Raw genomic sequence first — 18,954 nt, 5'->3', positions numbered from 1 at the left:
ATTTAATTATTTGTGTTTAGAACCATAATTTCCTGCTGTCCATGACCTTCTCAACACAGACCTCTTGACCAATTTTAGGGTCATGACCCAGTTGTTAAGACTTATGGTATTAGATTATGACTAAAATAAAAAGACAGACAAGCATTTACAGAATATATAGTGAAATAATGGCCTGAGCTTTGAGTTGAAAATAGATTTAATAGTGCAAAATGCTCAAGGCAGAATTGTAATGATTACATTTTAATGTAGCAGCACAAACCATCTCTGCCTTTTTTTGTTTACTATAAAGCAGTACAAGACAGGCCATCTACACTTTTTGGGTGTCTGAGTGCGACTTTAACAATCTTGTTTACCAAATACTTATAGCATATATGCCATTGCACTCATTGTATTGTCTTGTTTGATTGCATTTTATGTATTTATAGTGGCGTTTTTCTGCTATTCACATTTGATGCAGCTGATGTTTCATGCCTGAATGTCCCTCTAGGAATCAATAAAGTATGTTTATCTGGAGTAACAACAAGCGAAGGAAAGGAACAATAAAACATTTTTATTTGTTTAAGTATGCCTGCTTTTGGATGACATCTCATACGATGTTGATATTCATGAATAAACTGAAGCACCTTCATCTTCCCATAAACCCTCAAACATAAACTAGAACTCGGGCTTTTTACATTTCACCAGTAATTCAAAGTTATGTTTTCTGAAAGAATGAGAGGGGTCCTGTCCTTGTACAAGGGCATGGTGATGATTTTCAGAGAGTGCTTACTGTTGATAAAACATCAAATAAGTTTAAAATGAAAAAGATTTTTGAATGGTCATCAAAGAAGAAATCTGACCGTGTAGTCATGTAGTTACAAGCATGTATATGTATAGTCATGTAGTTACAAGCATGTATATGTATAGTCATGTAGTTACAAGCATGTATATGTATAGTCATGTAGTTACAAGCATGTATATGTATAGACATGTAGTTCAGTCATTCTTGAAACATGGGACAAAACATGTCCAGCAATTGTAACTGCTATCAGGTTTAAAAATTTAAAATATTTTCAATTGTAAATGTTATGGGGATTGATCATATAATCTATTTAACACAATTACCCCCTTCAATTTAATTTGATCATTATTATGTGAAATCTATGACACTTATTGTCTTCTCACTACATCTAAAACAGTGTGTCCACAGAGAAGGGTTCAATCATTCATATGCTATAAAATGCATAAAAAATGTTTTTAACGATAAAAAAAGAGCTTGTTTTATCAAAACCAACACTTAATAATATCTCATATCAACGCAAGGTTGTTTTTCAGTGACACATGCATGTTTCATAAGGTTTTAAAGTTTTGTCCGCACTTTTTGTCAACACCGTCAGACATTCATTCAAATGTAATAAAATCAATGAATATCAGGGGCAGCTGTCACTATAAAGGACCCCTTGCCACAGTCCTCCTCTGCAGACTACATCACTGTCAGACTCTGGTCAGTTTTATAGTTTTAGAATATTTTAAATCCTAATGTTAATATTTCATGAGTCACAACCATGATACGTCAACACCATCTTCCAATTTCTGAGGAAATTATTTGAAATATTTAGATCATTTTATTCTCCTGAAGCAGGTTCCATTAGCATCTAGTATCAACAGAAAAAATAAAATGGCTACTACATGAACTCCATTTGTTTTGTGAAAGAAATGCCAAATGTGTCAACACCGTCAGATGTCACCACATCAAGATGTTGTGTTCCAATAATATATCAAAATACTTAAATGTGACTCTTGAATAAAAGCTTTATAAACAATAACATACTCGCTGCCTGTTGTGGTTGTTTTAACACAGTAATTGTTTGATTCAATGTATTTGATAGTTAAAAATACTACAAATTCAGGTTTTCGTCACCACCGTCAGATGCGTCAACTCCGTCAGTTCTGTCACCTCCGTCAGATGACTATTTTGATAATATTTCATTATGATATTTTATATTTGTTGTGGAATTGTTGCTAACATGAGAAAGTGTTTTGAAATGTTAAAAACATCTTGAATGCTGTTAAAGATAAAGTTGAAATTATATTACACAGTCCAAGGTAAAAAAAGCACATTTTGTTTAAAAAAGAGAAAAGTTGGGAGGTTGCATCAAAGCATAGCTCAGTAGCTTAGTACATATAAGATACATAAATGTAGTTTCATTTGTCTGAGTACAAAGTTTTATATTTTTCAATTTTGCACCCTGTTTTGTCCCACTTCTCAAGAATGACTGAGTTACAAGCATGTATATGTATAGACATGTAGTTACAAGTATCTACCAGCAGGTCACAGTGCTATGGTCACAGTGAGTGAGTGAGTGAGTGAAGTGACATACGGCCAAGTATGGTGACCCATACTTGGAATTTGTGCTCTGCATTTAACCCATCCAACGTGCACACACACAGCAGTGAACACACACACACACAGCAGTGAACACACACACACCGTGAACACACACCCGGAGCAGTGGGCAGCCATTTATGCTGCGGCGCCCGGGGAGCAGTTGGGGGTTCGGTGCCTTGCTCAAGGGCACCTCAGTCGTGGTATTGAGGGTGGAGAGAGCGCTGGACATTCACTCCCCCCACCTACAATCCCTGCCGGCCCGAGACTCGAACCCGCAACCTTTGGATTACGAGTCCGACTCTCTAACCATTAGGCCACGACTTCCCCTACGGAAGTGTCACAGAGCTACACTTCCGTAAACAAAACTGCCTCACTTTTCTTAGGTAAAACTTCTCAGTTGCTGTGCTTTGTAAAGTAATTTTTAAGCATGAATTTGCCAGATAACGACGACCTCGAAAGGTTTTTGAGGGATGTTGACCAGATGAGTAAGTGATGTTTGTTTAAAAACCATATTCCCGCTGCAGCGCTGCCGTTATAAGGAAACGTTGCGCTTTCGTTTCTTTTTTTGACTGAACGTGACGTACATATTTATTCAGTCATGAGATAAATGTAAATTGAGTTCGAAAAATGTGAATTTGTTGCTTTCTATTTGCAGATGAGTTGGTAAAACAGTTCAATTCCAGAGACTTGTCGTGCCAAGAGAAAGCAATTGCTATGGCAGATCAATTCATCTCATCCCTGGAGCAGACGGAACCATGTAAAACCAAAATCAATAAGATTGTTATAAACAAAAATCATTCATCTGAAAATAGGCCAACGGTACAGTATTTACAGTCTGTAATATGAATGAATAAAACACACTTTCATATTTACTTTTTTACACACTTTTATATTTAGTTAAATGTTAGAGTGTATGATTATCATTAATAAATGAAGCGACTGTTACATGCTTTATATTAATGCCTAATCTTTCAAAAAGTGAGAAACAATCCAGGTAGGTTTATTGGAGTCTCTTATCTGTTCTTGGTTCGGCAGTTAACAAGACTTCTCTGTCTCTGTTGAATAATTTGGTTTCAAGTATAAAACTTGAATGCCTTCCCTTGAAGTCTTGTAAATGATTCATAAGTCAATACAAACTAGCTCACCTTCATCTTCACTTCTTGTCTTTTTATTATAAATCTTGCAACGGTTTGTTGTACTCTTCAATTCGTCAGAGAATTTCTTGAGGATATTAGAAAAAGATGCAGAGGAGAGAAGACAGAGAAGAAAGATGAAGGAAGAAAACGCCAATGGTGGGTACTGTGAAGCCTGAGAGCAAAATGGGCAGTTTTGTCAGTTTGCAACGTCTAGATTTGCTTTGTCCTCGTTTGACCCGCAGCGTTAAGGCAGCAGGGGAATGAGGCTTTCACTCAAGGTGACTACGAAACGGCTGTCAGGTTTCATACTGAAGGCTTGGACCAGCTGCGTGACATGCAGGCTCTCTACACAAACAGAGCACAGGTACTGCAACGTTTTACTTCAACGAGTTCTTGTATAATAATCTGAAAAGTCAGTATCATAACTGCTATTCCTGTGAGACTGTTCCTCTTGTGATTTTATTGTCTCTTACATTCATGTATTATGTAGGCCTTTATCAAGTTGGGGAGATATAAGGAGGCCATAAGTGACTGTGAGTGGGCTCTGAGGGTGAGTAAAACACTGGGAAAGAGGTCAGAGAAGTGCCCTCTCATTTTTCAGTGTCAGCCGAAGCAGAGAGTTTCTCATCCTACCTTGTCTGGTGAGAACAGCAGGCTTACATAGTGCTGTATCTATTGAACTGGATAGTTGTGCAGCTTTAGAAAATTGGGTTGAAGTTCCTTCCGAGCTGTGCCAAATAGTTTTTGCTTTTGGAAAACTTTTAGAACTTATTTAACTCTTAGTTAAATAAGAGTTATATATATATATATATATATATATATATATATATAAGATAAAAAAAAGGAAAAATCTTTTAAAAATCCAGTTTAAACTGCCAGTGTAGTGCTGTGTTCTTAATGTAATCTTTGTATTCATGTTTCATATGCTTTAAAAAAAAACTTTTACATTTGAAGACTCATGAGTGGATGCATCTTGATCATTATTTAGAATTTTTTCTTTTAAATATAATTAAAAAAGTTAATAAATAAAAACAGGAATTTTTTTTTTTTTGGATGATTGCACACATGACAAACAGAATCTACTTTACAATATTGACCTTGACAGTCATGATAGTCTGCAGGGGTTCTTTCTATGGTATAATTTCCTGTTTTATATTTTTCAGTTTCTTCCTGTTTCTGCATGTTGGTCACAATTTATGTCTGTGATTTGGCAGACCAAAGTTATTCAAATTTAATATATTTACTGGTTAATATTTTTTCTATTATATAATAACGAAATTAGTTTTCCAAGCTAACCTAATAGGTTTTCTTTTCACGTATTTCATCCTTTAATATACAGGATGATGAATTTTTATGCCCCCTAAAAGATATGAGCTATTTTACATATAGTCATGGCCAAAAATATCAGCACCCTTGGTAAATATGATCAAAGAAGGCTGTGAAAATTAATCTGCATTGTTAATCCTTTTGATCTTTTATTTAAAAAAAATCACAAAAATCTAACCTTTCATTGGATAATAAGAATTTAAAATGGGGGGAAATATCATTATGAAATAAATATTTTTTCTCAAATACACATTGGACACAATTATTGGCACCCCTAGTAATTCTTATGAGTAAAATATCTCTGAAGTATATTCTCATTCATATTCACAATTTTGAGCACTCCAGGGTGATTATGAACATGAAATTATCCAGCCATGGTTTCCTATTTCACAGAAATATAAATATGGGGGGGGAAACAAAACCCAAATTCCCTTAATCATCCATCACAATGAGAATAACCAAATAATTGTTTTCTTATGTACAGCAAAAGATAGAGCTTCCCAAATTAGTTAAGTGGCTTTAAGACAAGAGCTACAGCAGTGAAAATTCCCATTTCCACCATCAGGGCAATAATTAAGAATTTACAATCAACAGAAAATGTTACGAAACTGCCTGGAAGAGGACGTGTCTATATCCTCCTAATGCACGGGGAGTAGGAGAGTTGAGTGGCTAAAGACTCTCCAAGGACCATAGCTGGAGAACTGCAGAAAATTGTTGAGTCTCAGGGTCAGAAAACCTTTTAAAAAAAATTATAATAAAAAAAAAAAAAAAAATTAAGTCAAACAGCACCTACATCACTGTCACACTTCGTAGGAGCCAGGGAATGAGGAGGCGAGGAACTCTTCCAATAACATATTTTATTAATCAAAACATAGGGAATGCTGGAAGCACAGAATGACAATTAAGACCAGACCCCAGAGGCAGGAAACACAGGGCTTAAGTACTAGAACTAAACGAGGGGTAAACTAGATAATTAAAGACACACGGCTGGGGACTAATAAACTGATAACCTAAACGAGGATAGGAACAAACCAAATATGGGCACGGGAGGAGGGGAAACACAAGACACATGAAGACAGGACTGACAACCACGTGTTGTTCGGGAAGGTTTCAAGAAAAATTCTCCTCACTTATCCAAAAACAAACTCCAGCATATTCAGTTGTCAGACACGACTGAAACTTCAAATGGGACTGGCTTCTATCGTCAGATGAAACTAAAAAAATTAGCTTTTTAGCAGCAAACACTCAAGATGGGTTTGGTGAATACAGGGATAAAAAGTACCCCATGTGTACAATGAAATATACTGCTGTATTTTTGATGTTGTGGGCCTAAATTTCTGCTGGAGGTCCTGACACCTTGGTTAGATACATGGCATCATGGACTCTATAAAATGCCAATAGATAAAAAATCAATAAGTGACTGACTCTGTTAGAAATCTTATAATGGGCTTTGTTTGTATCTTCCAACTGGACAATAATCCAAACACAAACCTAAAAAACAACACAAAAATGGGTCACTGAGCACAAAACCAAGCTTCTGCTGGCCATTCCAGTCCTCTGACCTGAACCCTGTAGAAAATGAGTGAGGTAAACTGAAGAGAAGAAGCACCAACATGGAGCTGTGAAACTGAAGGATCTGGAGTGATTCTGGATGAAGGAATGGTCTCTGATCTCTTGTCAGGTGTTCTCTGACCTCATCAGGCATTATAGGAGAAAACTTAGAGCTATTAAACTGGCAAATGGAGGTTTCAAAAAGTATTGAATAAAAGGGTGCCATTAATTGTAGCCAATGTGTATTAGAGAAAAACATTTATTTCATAATGATATTTCCCCCCATTTTAAATTCTTATCCTATGAAAGGTTAGATTTTTTTTGTGAATTTCTTTTATATTATAATTAATAATATATTTTAATTAATAATGCAGATTAATTTTCACAGCCTTCTTTGATCATATTTACCAAGGGTGCCGATATTTTTGGCCATGACTGTAAGAATGTTTTATTATGTAAAAGATGTAATAAATTGGGTAAAGTAATAATTTGCCCAATAAAGTAATTGATTGGGACAAAATAAATCACTTTATTTTCACTGATTCTAGTTTATTATGTTTATTGTACCATTTTCAAGTGACTAATGTATATATGAAACTTTCATTCACAGTGCAATGATAAATGTATTAAAGCGTATGTACACATGGGAAAATCTCACTTAGCACTCAAGGATTTCGAACAGGTAAGTATCGTTCAATAGAAGTCCTTCTGTCCTTTCAAGTCTAAATCTGGATTACACTTACATTTCTCAATTTATCTTACCTCTCTCCTTTCATCCTGCTGCCTTTGCTTCACTTTAAGTCCAGGATTTGCTATAGAAAATTTTTGGAGATGGAGCCACAGCGTGAGACCATGGTCAAAGGTATGATCCAAAAATGCTGTGAGGATCTGACGCAAGGGAAGGCAAGGTCAATATACTTTAGATCCATGCTATAGCACCAGAGTAGGATTGGCATAGCTATTATTTTAACATCCACTCTGTCTGGATATGTACCTTTTAGTCAAGCATCTCTCAGAATAAACTGAATTCACTTGTAGTTTTTACATTAGTCTCTCTCACACGTTCCCTCTTTCTCATCACATGCTGACACCAGCAGTTTTTAGAACATTAGTTGCCCATTTAAATTGATTTTGAACTTTTCAAGAGGAATAATGGCATTATGGATTCCCATTCTATGCATTTTAATAGAAGATTTCCACATGAATTTGCAAAAAAGAAATATGGTGGTGAAGCAGTCACATTACTTTGCATTACAATAGCTTATCTGAGACAAGTTGATTTGGAAGAGAAGGCATCTCTGCAGGAAAAGACAGCTGGGAAGAGCTACAGGAGGGAACGGAGCAGGCCATGGCAGTACCAGAGCTGCTGAAGAAGCTCGACAGACCCAATGAGATCAATCTTTACTACTGTGGTGGATTGGAGCTGCTCTCACAGGCTATTAAAGACTGTAAGTTCACATGATTAATCCAGAGTCCTTTGTTTTTTAATCAGATGTTGTTTTTTTCTTATTTATTTCTTTAATTGTCACTGAACTCCAGCGGTTTTTGTAGGATGAACAAATGTTTACGCCAGTGTTGAACCTCAGATTTGTGTGAAATATGCCTTCGGTTTACCCAGTGTTGTTCCAGCAACCAGGGCGATATTTCTTGCACTCAGGATCGATTCGGAGAGGAGAGGAGTGAGGAATTTTGTGCAGAGGGCTCATTGATTCTGCTCTGCGGTTCATTTGCAGTTCATGATGAGGAAACTAATCCTCATGATCAGCCAAAGAGGACAGACACAGTCCTATCACAAGCACAAGCTCAAAGCTTTTAGACCTTGTTAGTGACCGCGTGCATTACCTTTCAGTTTGTGTTTGCTCAATTCTGATCCTGTGTCAGATCAGCGCAGATTGTGATAAAATATACTATATATAAGGGAGAACCAGGGCTTGTTACCACACTTCACAACAGAATTTTAAAAATTCACTATACCCTAGTGAATGTCTCTCAGGGTGAGTTTATGTTTGAAACTCAATTTCTGTATAAACACAAACCTTAAAGTTCTGCCTACAGCGAAATTGTATATTTATTATGAAATCAAATGTAAAAGGTCGCACAAAATATCAAACCATTGTTTAGAAATAAATTGTATGCATTTATACAATGAAATTAAATTAAATTTCAATTAAATTTGATTTCAATTAAATTTCAACTTAAATCTATCTTTATCGTGTAATTTGCTCTTGTTTTGTACGCTAGTGTTCAAAAATTTGGGTTTGTAAGATTTTTATGTTTATGAAAGAAGCATCTTCTGCTCACTAATAGGCTGCATTTATTTGATCAAAAAATAGTAAAAACTGTATTATTTTGAAATGTTATTAGAAATTAAAATTCTGTTTTCTAATTTGAATATATTTTAAAATGTAATTTATTCCTGTGATGGCAAAGCTGAATTTTCAGAAGGCTTTACTCCATTCTTCAGTGTCACATGATGCTTCAGAATTCATTCTAATATGCTCATTTGGCGCAAGAAACATTTCTATTTGTTATAAATGTTGAAAACAGTTGTACTGCTTTATATTTTTGTGGAAACCTTGATACATATTTTTCAGGATTCTTTGATAAATAGAAAGTTAAGAAGAACAGCATTTATTTGAAAAAGTTATCTATTGTAAGATTATAAAAATTAGCTGTCATTTTCGATCAATTTAATGCATACTTTTATTGGCTCAGAATTTTTGCCCAGTAATGTATACAGAAATGTGATGATATTGCGTTCACTTGTTTACACAAAAGATATTATTTAGATATTTTACTTTTACTTTTTTCTAACTAGAAACCAAAAAAACTATTTCTAGAGAAAGCACATTTATTTAATATGACTTTTGACTTAAAACCTTCCAGCTACTGAAATATTGTCCATGTGACAACTAGCCCCGGTCTCTCCTTTACAGGCACCATGTTTGTGTTTATACTGTACTTCAAATTGATATACAGGTTATAAAAACTACATGCTAAATCAAACTTTTAACTTTGAATTTTGACTTCCTACTTTATATACTGCAGTCTTTTCCGGCAGATATCCTCTTTTAAAAACTGTATAAAGTTTCAGAAGTATTCCATGAGGGTAAAATATGGGCCTGCACATTGTGCAGCATAAACTTTAAAGCACTCCCAAGACAGAAAGCTTTTTTTTTGCCAATATTTTGTGCAGGTAAGATATCTGAATAGCTCTTTGTAAACTAATTTCTAGTATTTCCACAGAATGAACACTGCCTTTGTGTAGATAAGGCAGCGCTCTCTTATTCTTGATGAGCTTTTGTTTATTCTCCTTGCACACTCTTTTGACCTTGACCGGAGCGTATTGTGTGTCTGAGTCTGGCTATTGTGATTTAGTGTTGATATATGGCTCTCACTACACACCTACCAACACTGACCTTATCTGGTGTCCCTCACAGGTACTGGGCAGACATTATTCAGATTAAACAATGGCTTCAGTATCATTAATGGCAATAACACTGTAAGAAGGTAAGGTTGCTAATGAAGTGAACCTGACAGTTTGTGGTCAGAATGTACTTTGCACATTTGAAAATGGCTGATGTGGAGTAAAGGTCTCTAGAAGTTGGGTTTAATTTGTATTGAATGAGAAGATCTTACTGTGGTATCATAAAGTGTGCATGCTTAATTCACATATGATTAATGGCATCTTCAGCTTTCTCTCCTCTTATTGGTTGTCTTGTTCCAACCAAGTATGCTATTCAAATTAATTGACTAATTTGAATGCATTTGACAGATGTGTAATTTGGCTCTGCTGTATGATCATGTCATATGTTGGAATTTACCTTTCCACCACCAGAATGAAATTGAAAGGGTTTATCTGTGTTTGACAATGATTGATTGGTTTGTTTGGGAGATTCGCTTTGTTTGTTTCATACAGTTTGCACACATGTGGTCTCTCATCTTTACAACATGTCTGTTTAAAGGGATAGTTCATTCTGTCATTTACTCCACTTCATGTCATTCCAAACCCGAATCAGTGTTTTTTAGTATTATGTTCTTTTATAATATGTATTAATTGTTTGAACTTTGTTTCAATTTTAAATTTAATTTTAGTTTTAGTAATTTTGTTATGTTTTTGTCTTTTTTACTAGTTCTTAATATTTTTATTTAACTGTAATTCATTTTAATTTATTTTTAGTTTTAGTAATTTTAATACATAAACATAATTTAGTGCAGGTATTTGCCAAAGCTTTTCTAATTTTCTTTAAAATCTGTAAAGTTAAAGTTTTTCATTTTATTTTAGCTTTATTTCAATTAAAAAAACATATTTTTAATAGTTTTAGTTAACAATTACAACACTGAACTGACTATTTCTCCCATGGAACATTTTTTGAAGAATGTGCCAATATACATTTACATTCATGAGAAAACGGAACGTTCAAGCTTTAAAAAGGATGCAAAAGCAGATTATTCTTTATACTTTAACGATAGAGCTACAGTGCAAGACTGAAATGTATTTCCTCTTCTTTATTTAGCTGTCTCTAAATAAGATAGTAAAGATCCATATGCGGTTGATCTATGTATGTCCGTCGTCAAATTATGGAGGACAGTTTGCAGTGGAAACGGTAAGATGAAATGCAGCACGTGAGCATATGAATCTTATTCAGAGGCCTTGAGACTTAAAGAAGCAATTGCTGAGGAAAAAATATCAGTCCCATTTGCACATTTCTTTTTTATACTTTCAAACTGTCTCTGTTTGGAAAACTTTAAATGTATTGACACCACTTAATCTGGTTCTGCTTTTCCCTGCTTCTTTTAGAGTAATGAGCATTCGTGAAATTGTCTAAATCCAAGTCGATATCAATTTATCCTGTTCTTGCCTGCTAGCAGTGAAATTGTCATTGCCTCCCACATTAAAAGTCTCTTTAGTAAGTAGTTTGTGCCCTTCAGTTATAATCTCATTAACTGGTCAACTAAATCTGAATTCGTCTTTATTAAACCTTCTCCATAATTATGTTCCTCCCAGAGCAAAACCAACAGCTGTTGATGGAGTGTCCCAGTACTAGACAACACATGGTACAGCTGTTGGGGTGAAATACAGAGAGAACTCACAAACTCAACACGGACGAGACATGCTCATGGACAATCTGAATTTAACCCAGTATGTATTTTTTGTGCCATATTGGATGTATTGCAGTGTAGTTTACAAATCTATGTGCAGTGAATTAATTATTTATTAGACATGACTAATTATGTGAAACGAAATAGATTAAATGAAATATAGATATACATAGACAAATTTTATATAGATAAATATAGATAGATTAACTATTTAAACAGCATGATTAATTTATTATATATGTTCAATAAATAATGATCTATATTGCTTTTATAATATTTACTAATATTTATTTGAATCCACTTTGATGTCAAATTCTTCTCAATTTCCTGTGCTGTTTATAAAGCAGAGTAGATTTAAGTGTGGTGTTCCTATGATATCTGCGATTCTTCTCATTAGCTAGCATGCAGACGACCTCCTACTGTTATAGCATGTTTTATTAAAGTCCTTTTAATGAGCCTATAATGAATGCGATCTGTCCCCTTTAGAATGGCAGAGAACCTAATAAGCTGTGTTTGCCGGGATACAAGCTCTGCATTGGCGCTTACAGTTCTGGAGAACTTGGCTGCAGAAAATAAGTATGCACAATCAATATATTTCTCTTACCATATACCATGTCCTGTTTTCATGTGAAGTTGATGAATGCCTGAAACAGAGACAGTGAAACTGCCCCTTTTTACGAAATCTTGGGCACGACCCACCCGAGAGTCCATTAGATTCCCATACATCATAGTCGCATGTATTAAATCGAGACACATTCAAATTCATTCACCTCAACAGCCCAGGTCCCTTGAGAACGCAAAGTGAACGCATTTAAGACAAAACAATCCATCAAATTCACAAATCCCTCCATTTATCTCTGTGAATGAGATCAGCCTCTCGCCGTTTCTAGTCATTCACCATCTTACAGATAGAATAAGGTGCTCCCGGTGAACAGGAGACGGAATTAAACAGCCACTTTATGCACAGAGGGAAATGAGAATGGCGTAACAGTTTGATAGATAGTCAATGAAAAGTGTTCAGTGAATTCAAGCCGCTCTCTTGTTTCTAGATAAGGATGGTTAGGCATATTGGTCTTGTCTTGTGTTTTACGCTGGGCGTCAGCAATGTGAGATTTGAAACCATCTTGGATCAGCGCCCACCACATTATGACGCCTTTTTATCTTTTGCTCCTCTGGCCCTTCGTGCATTACTGCGCGAAGGTTATCTGAAGATTTAAGTCTGTTGAGCTTTTTTCGTTTATTTATTTAATCATTTGTTGTTGTTTGTCTTTTTCAGATTTTAGATTCAGTCAAGGGAGAACTTCACAGCAGTGTTTGCCCTTCCTCTTGAACATCTGCTGGTGATATATTATGAAACATCATTCATAGTCATCCTCTTAATATTTATAATAATATAAATTATAATAGCGTATAATGTTCTCATCAATAATGCTTTGTTGTCTGAATTTGTTGACATTTTCGGATTGTAACCACCATTACCAATCACAACTAGAAGATACTGTATGACAATAAATAAAAATACTTGTACTTTACTTTGTTTATCTTTAGGACTAAGACCCCACATGCTAAGGAATCTATTCTATCTATATCTATATATCTATCTATATAAGGAATCCCCCCTTCTATGTAAAGCGCTTTGAGTACCCAGAAAAGCGCTATATAAATGTAACAAATTATTATTATTATTACTGCCACTTCTGATAAATTCAAAGCATTTTTTTATGAATAACATTATATTAATTTATTTCAAAAACAAACAAAAAGATCATATTGACCCAGACTTTTAATGGTAGTGTACTGCATATAATTGAAATCGTCCACTTTTCAGCTAATCCTGTTTTTCCTATGCGCTTGTAGTCAAATATCATGACAGCTGACCACAAGACACAGCCTTCTGTGATTTCTGTAATCGGGACCATGGCTTTAGATGATGTCATCAGTCAAAAGCTAGCGGGACGTAATGAATTTTGGAGATGCTCTCTTCAAGCAATGGTAAGCTTGGAGATGATAATGCTTTACATCACAACCGAGCTCCCAAATACTCTGTCCTTGAGCATTGCTGAATTATGTATGATGTCTTGCACTGTGAATTTTGATTCCGAGGGTTTGTTTCTAAGCTCTTTGTTCTATCTTGTTGCATGAGCTGTGAAATTTCCCACAGATGCTAAAACTGCAAAAGGACATGAATTTAATTTCTGGGACTGTCAAGATAAAGCTCTGTTTTGGTTGCAGGAACGGTGCGTCGGCTGCGAATGTAGAAGTATCCTCTATCCCCTCCTGGGTTTGATGATCAACTTAGCCTCAAATCCCTCTCAAGTTGTCCAGGTAAAGCAGGAAGTTTAATACGGCGGGCTCTGGGCCAGCCCTCATCGGAAAAATCAAGCACTTTTGTAGCCAAAGGGCCTTGGATAGGCTGAATGTTCAGTTAGCGCCTTTCCTCTCCATATGTTGCAATCATGTCTGAAACACCAAAGGAAAATGGGAGAGAATGTTTTTTTGGCTCTCTTTTAACATACAGGAGCACGCTGTTCTGGCCAGCAGCAAGTGCTTGGACCTGCTGAGCGATTCCTCTGGAGGCGTCATCACAGTGAGTTGAATTCGTTTTAGCAAGGCCAAGGCAAGCTGTAACCCAACCCCTGATGACTGGAGCCGTCAGAACATTTGAACTGTAGATTTCTGCACATTAATTATTGAAATGTTCGTCCTGCAGTATGTGGGTTGTTGTGGAGCCCGGCATATTAGCATCTCTAAAGCATCTCTACAAAACATCAACACATATGGCTTCTACGGGATCAAAAATGGAAGTTCAGAGTTTAACTATATGGATGTCTTTAGATGGCTAACATCCCCAAGAGAAGGATTTTGCATGCACACAAGTATTTACATAATGATTACCGTGGCAGCCGCAGGCCCTAGCCTTGGGACTATTTTCTCTGACTATGTAAATCAGGTTCCAGGTTGTTTGCTTGGGTTTTGCTGCCTTGGCGCTTCATGTCTTTCCAGTCAGGCTGTTTCTCAGAGTACAATTAAGGTGAAGGAACTTTGTCTTTGTCTCCCTTTATACATAATGGAACTGATTGTTTCAACCTCATGGTGAACTTTTAGTGTTGTGATACAGCTTGAACTGCAGTTTTGACAAGCCGCCACAAAATACTTTGGAGTTACAGCCTAATCCTTTTGAAATGTCCTATCCATCCTGTTGTGGTATCAAACATGTTATCTTGTTTTGTTTGGGCTTCAGAGAGCTGCAGGTTTGCTGAGCGTTCTGCTCCCAATGTCTTCTGATGAAGTTCTACTCCATTCTACTCAAGAAGTTGTGTGGAATGGAATAGTGAAGAAGTTGCTGAAGATTCTGAAGGTAGAGCTTATATCAGGTTTTAGAATTCAGTATAGTGTCTAAGAAAAGAAAGTCAAATCAAATTAGGTAAAATTTACTAAAGATTGTAGAGATTATGCCCTTTGCACTACAGAAAAGCACATCTTAGACCAGCATGGGACGTTTTTTTGTGTGAGAAAGTTCAACCTTGCTGACACATTACTCTTTTTTTTTCACAACCAGTATATTATAAGTTTTTACTGTCTTAAATCAGCAGAACCCACATTTCCACAGTTAACGTAATTACTTTTTAAGCCATCCTTTTAAGCCATATGTATCATTTTTCTAGCATTATTTATTCATTTATTTTTCTTGGAATTGAAAGCAATGTAAAACGACTTTATTTATTTCTTTGTTCATTCATTTGTATATTTACGTATGACCTGGTTTTATGCTTTGCTGAAATTTAAAGTCATGTAAAGCCATATGTATAATTTTTCTGCCTTTATTTAGTTAGTTAATTTCATTCTTTGTTGCCATTGAAAGCCATTTGTATATTTTGCTGCATTATTTGTTTTATTTAACATATTTGTTTATTTGTTTATTTTATGTTATTTTATCATAAATAATAATAATCAGCTCACCCTTTGTTGGTATTGTTTGACTACCATTATTTATTTACTGTATTAATTATTCTTAATTATCTATCTGCCTGTTTGTTTGTTCAGCAAAATACAACATATGTAATGGTTTAAATGCTTTAACCCTGTAAAGACTGGCATGTTAAATAATATTTAGAAAAAATCATGAATCTCTCTATCATTTGGTAACATTGAAACTGTTTTTAACAACCACAAATCAAAACAAAAAGGCTTTATGAAATTAGATCAATGGAATTAAAAAGTAGAATAAAAAAATAAAAAAAATTATGTGATCAATAAATAGCCCCATAATAGCCTGATCATACCAAACCAATCCTGTATCAAATATAATGTGTAAAACATAATTGTAATACATATTTTAATATTAATTAATTTATTTCTAAACATTGTTTAAAATTTCAAGCTTTACAGGGTAAAGAGTTTAACTTTGGGGGCCGCCACAATTGCACATTCTTATATTTTTTGGACCAGGTGTGTTGGTTTTTCTCAGCAGAGTATTGCGGTTGCAATCGTAGAGATTTAACTGAAATGTGCTTGTATGTCTGTCCTTCTGTCCTGTCAGGTAGGAGGAGAGATGAGCTCCAGATACTCCATTAAAGCCCTGACAGTCTGTACTGCCTCAATCCCACAGGCCTGTGAGGAGCTGGTTAAGCTTGACAAACGTGAGTTCTGCGGGTCAGGGAGGAAGAGGATTGGATTCAGTAACGTGTCTTAAGTTCTGTGGCTTTACTGTGACTATGTGTGTGTGCGCTACCAACATTTATTCATTCAGGGCTGCGCACTTTGAGAAAACTCCTGGGTGGTATTGATGACTTGGTGGTGGGGAACGCAGCTTTGTTTATGGGCCATTGCTTAGAAGTGGATGGAGCTGCTGGTGGCCTCCTAGGCACAGACTGTGTGCAGTTGCTGCTGCACCACGCTGCTGAAGACGCCAAAAGAACAGCCGTTCGACAGAATGCAGCCATTACTCTTGGGAAGCTGTGCAAAATAGAGCCCAGGTATAATTAAGTCTGACTTGCCTCTTGCAGTCACCTGCATTATATTGATTAACATTCATGCTGATGTACTTATACACAGCAATGATACTCTGGGAAACATGAAGGTGAAAAGTTAATGCCTCCTTATAATTAACCTTAACAAGAATGCATAATGAATTAAAACACCTCAGATCTCCCATTTTTGATTTGATTCAGATATTAGCGTGTTTGTTTGTTGCATTTGAAATTCGTTTATATTCTCGTCTCATTTTAGGGCTGTTAACGAGAACTTTTACAGATGTGAGAGTCTCTTTAAATATTTACCAATTGAGCCTTTATGCTTTCATTGACCTAGAGAACTACTGAGTTTTTTCCCTTCATCTTTAATTTATGAAGCGTGCACAAGCTCAGTAGCAGCTCTGTTAGTTTAGTGTTCTTGAGGTGTCTTATTTTCCCAGTCAGCATCAAACAAGGACAATCCAACAAAGAGGAGTCAAAATCTTACAGCATTCAACTTTGATGAGCTTTCAACTTTTTAGAGGTAACGCTGCTCAGAGTCTTTACAGTGAGATTTCAAACCTCTGAGATCAGAGTGCAGCCTAAAAAAAGACATTTTAGACAGAAAACAGCGGAAGGTACAGACACTGCAAAAAATATTACACATAACCGATGAACCTACTTTGTATGCAGAGCAAACTGGCTGACGTTTTCATGTCCTTGTTTGCATTTCATATTCTTAGCTCTGGTTTTATATTTGACTGTTTAGAGTTCATTGTGTGATCAAAATGAGAAAGAACCTAATTCTGTTGGTTTGATATATCTCTGTTTTGATTTTTTTCAGGCACATGGAGAAACTCAGGGAGCTCCATGGTTTAGAAATCCTTCAGTCCTGTGTGAGATTGATCACGTGAGCCAGTACCACTCATTCGGTTCCTCAATAAATGACCCCATAACTCAGGACACGCATGCAAACACACACACACACACACACACACATAGAGATGAATGCTGTCCTTTGCTTCACAGCTTAAGATGTTCATCTTAAGTGAGGCCACAAATTACTGTCATGCCTTAAGGCCTATCTTGATTATGCAGCTGTTTCCTGTGTTCGTTTTAATTAGAGAGAATTCACATTGACATGTGACTCTGTTATCTGCTGTTGTAGAGAACATGTTGCCCTGGGACGATATTCAAAACGTTTCAATTTCCTTTCATCCCAAATGACTCGCTTGGGGAGTGTCTTGCCTTGATTACATTTTGCTCTGTTTGTTGATAAATGGATTAATATTGGCTTTCATGTGTTTAATAAAAAAAGATTAATAAAACTGCATTTAAAGATAATTATGGTTAAAGCCTACTCATCTTTGCAGACTTGATAGCTTTAGAAAGCATTTGATGATGTAATAAGAAAAATAAATATTGTTGCAATTCAAAAGGGTTTAGCAGATATGAGTCTGACAGTGTAATCCAGGGTTTGGGACAGGATTTCATAAACAGACTGCAATATGGAACCTCAACACTTCAGCTTTGTCCCAGAACATATATAAAGGGATAGGATAAGGGTAGTTCACCTAAAATGAAAATTCTGTCATTGTTTACTCAACCTTATGTTGTTCCATATCTGTACGACTTTCTCTCATCTGTGGAATAGTTAGCCACATTCATCAAAATAGCTTTTTATGTGTTTCATAGAGTAGAACGTAAATTATACAGGTTTGGAATGACATGAGGGTGAGTAGAAAAAGTAATCTTTGGCTGAACTATTCCTTTAATTAAACCACCCAAGTTTTGGTTGATTAGCCAACATTGACGTTCATTCAAAATTTGCCATGTCTTCTGACAAAATACTTATATATATATATATATATAAAAAGTTATTTCTATCTTATTTATATAAAAGTATACTATCTTATATATATAAAAGTTATTTCTATCTTTTGCTGTGGTGTCAGTAGAAAATATCAATTTACATTTCCAAACATTAATTTTGCCATTAATTGTAATAATCCAGTGAGATTTTTGTTTGCACAAGGAGTCTGACAACAGCCAGTGCTCCACACAGTGATCTGATCTGATCATCATCCAGTCTGTCTGGAATGACATGAAGAAACAGAACAAACTGAAGCAGACTAAATCCAGAATTGTGGTAACTCCAAGATGCTTCAAAAGGATTTTATAGACGTTGCTACAGCTGCCACAGTAATGACACAAATTACAAATTAATACAACACTGTATTAGTAATAGTATTATTCCAATTCCCAGTTCCCTTCCAGGAACGTCGAGCTGCGTCAAAACGCATATGGGAACGCCATCAGCGTAACCGACGCTCTGAATATCGTCTACAACAAGTCCAATAGAAGGGCGAGGCGTCACGGGCGGGGTGACGTCACGGCCAGGAGGTATATAAGCACGTGAGGCGGAGCCCGCGTCAGCTTTTTGTCATTCAGCAAGCGCTCTGTGTGTTGTCAGTCCATATCTGTTTTGTGAGTCTTATTTAGTGTTGTATGTCCTGAA

At 35.8% G+C, this 18,954-nt stretch overlaps 1 pseudogene across 1 annotated transcript; it reads left to right on the top strand.

The window, feature by feature from the left end:
- The first annotated feature begins 3,548 nt into the window (after positions 1-3,548).
- On the top strand, positions 3,549-17,615 carry LOC306854003 (tetratricopeptide repeat protein 12-like; annotated as a pseudogene). Its single transcript has 18 exons — positions 3,549-3,660; positions 3,747-3,868; positions 3,995-4,054; positions 6,992-7,063; positions 7,183-7,243; positions 7,642-7,829; positions 9,822-9,891; positions 10,918-10,988; positions 11,390-11,524; positions 11,971-12,060; positions 12,761-12,824; positions 13,342-13,476; positions 13,717-13,809; positions 14,003-14,071; positions 14,726-14,842; positions 16,025-16,124; positions 16,235-16,460; positions 17,281-17,615. The product of its transcript is annotated as a tetratricopeptide repeat protein 12-like (transcript).
- The last annotated feature ends 1,339 nt before the right edge of the window (positions 17,616-18,954 follow it).

This window comes from Barbus barbus, assembly GCF_936440315.1.
Source record: "Barbus barbus genome assembly, chromosome: 34".
Classification (NCBI taxonomy): Eukaryota; Metazoa; Chordata; class Actinopteri; order Cypriniformes; family Cyprinidae; genus Barbus; species Barbus barbus.
This window is presented reverse-complemented; position numbering and strand designations above follow the sequence as displayed.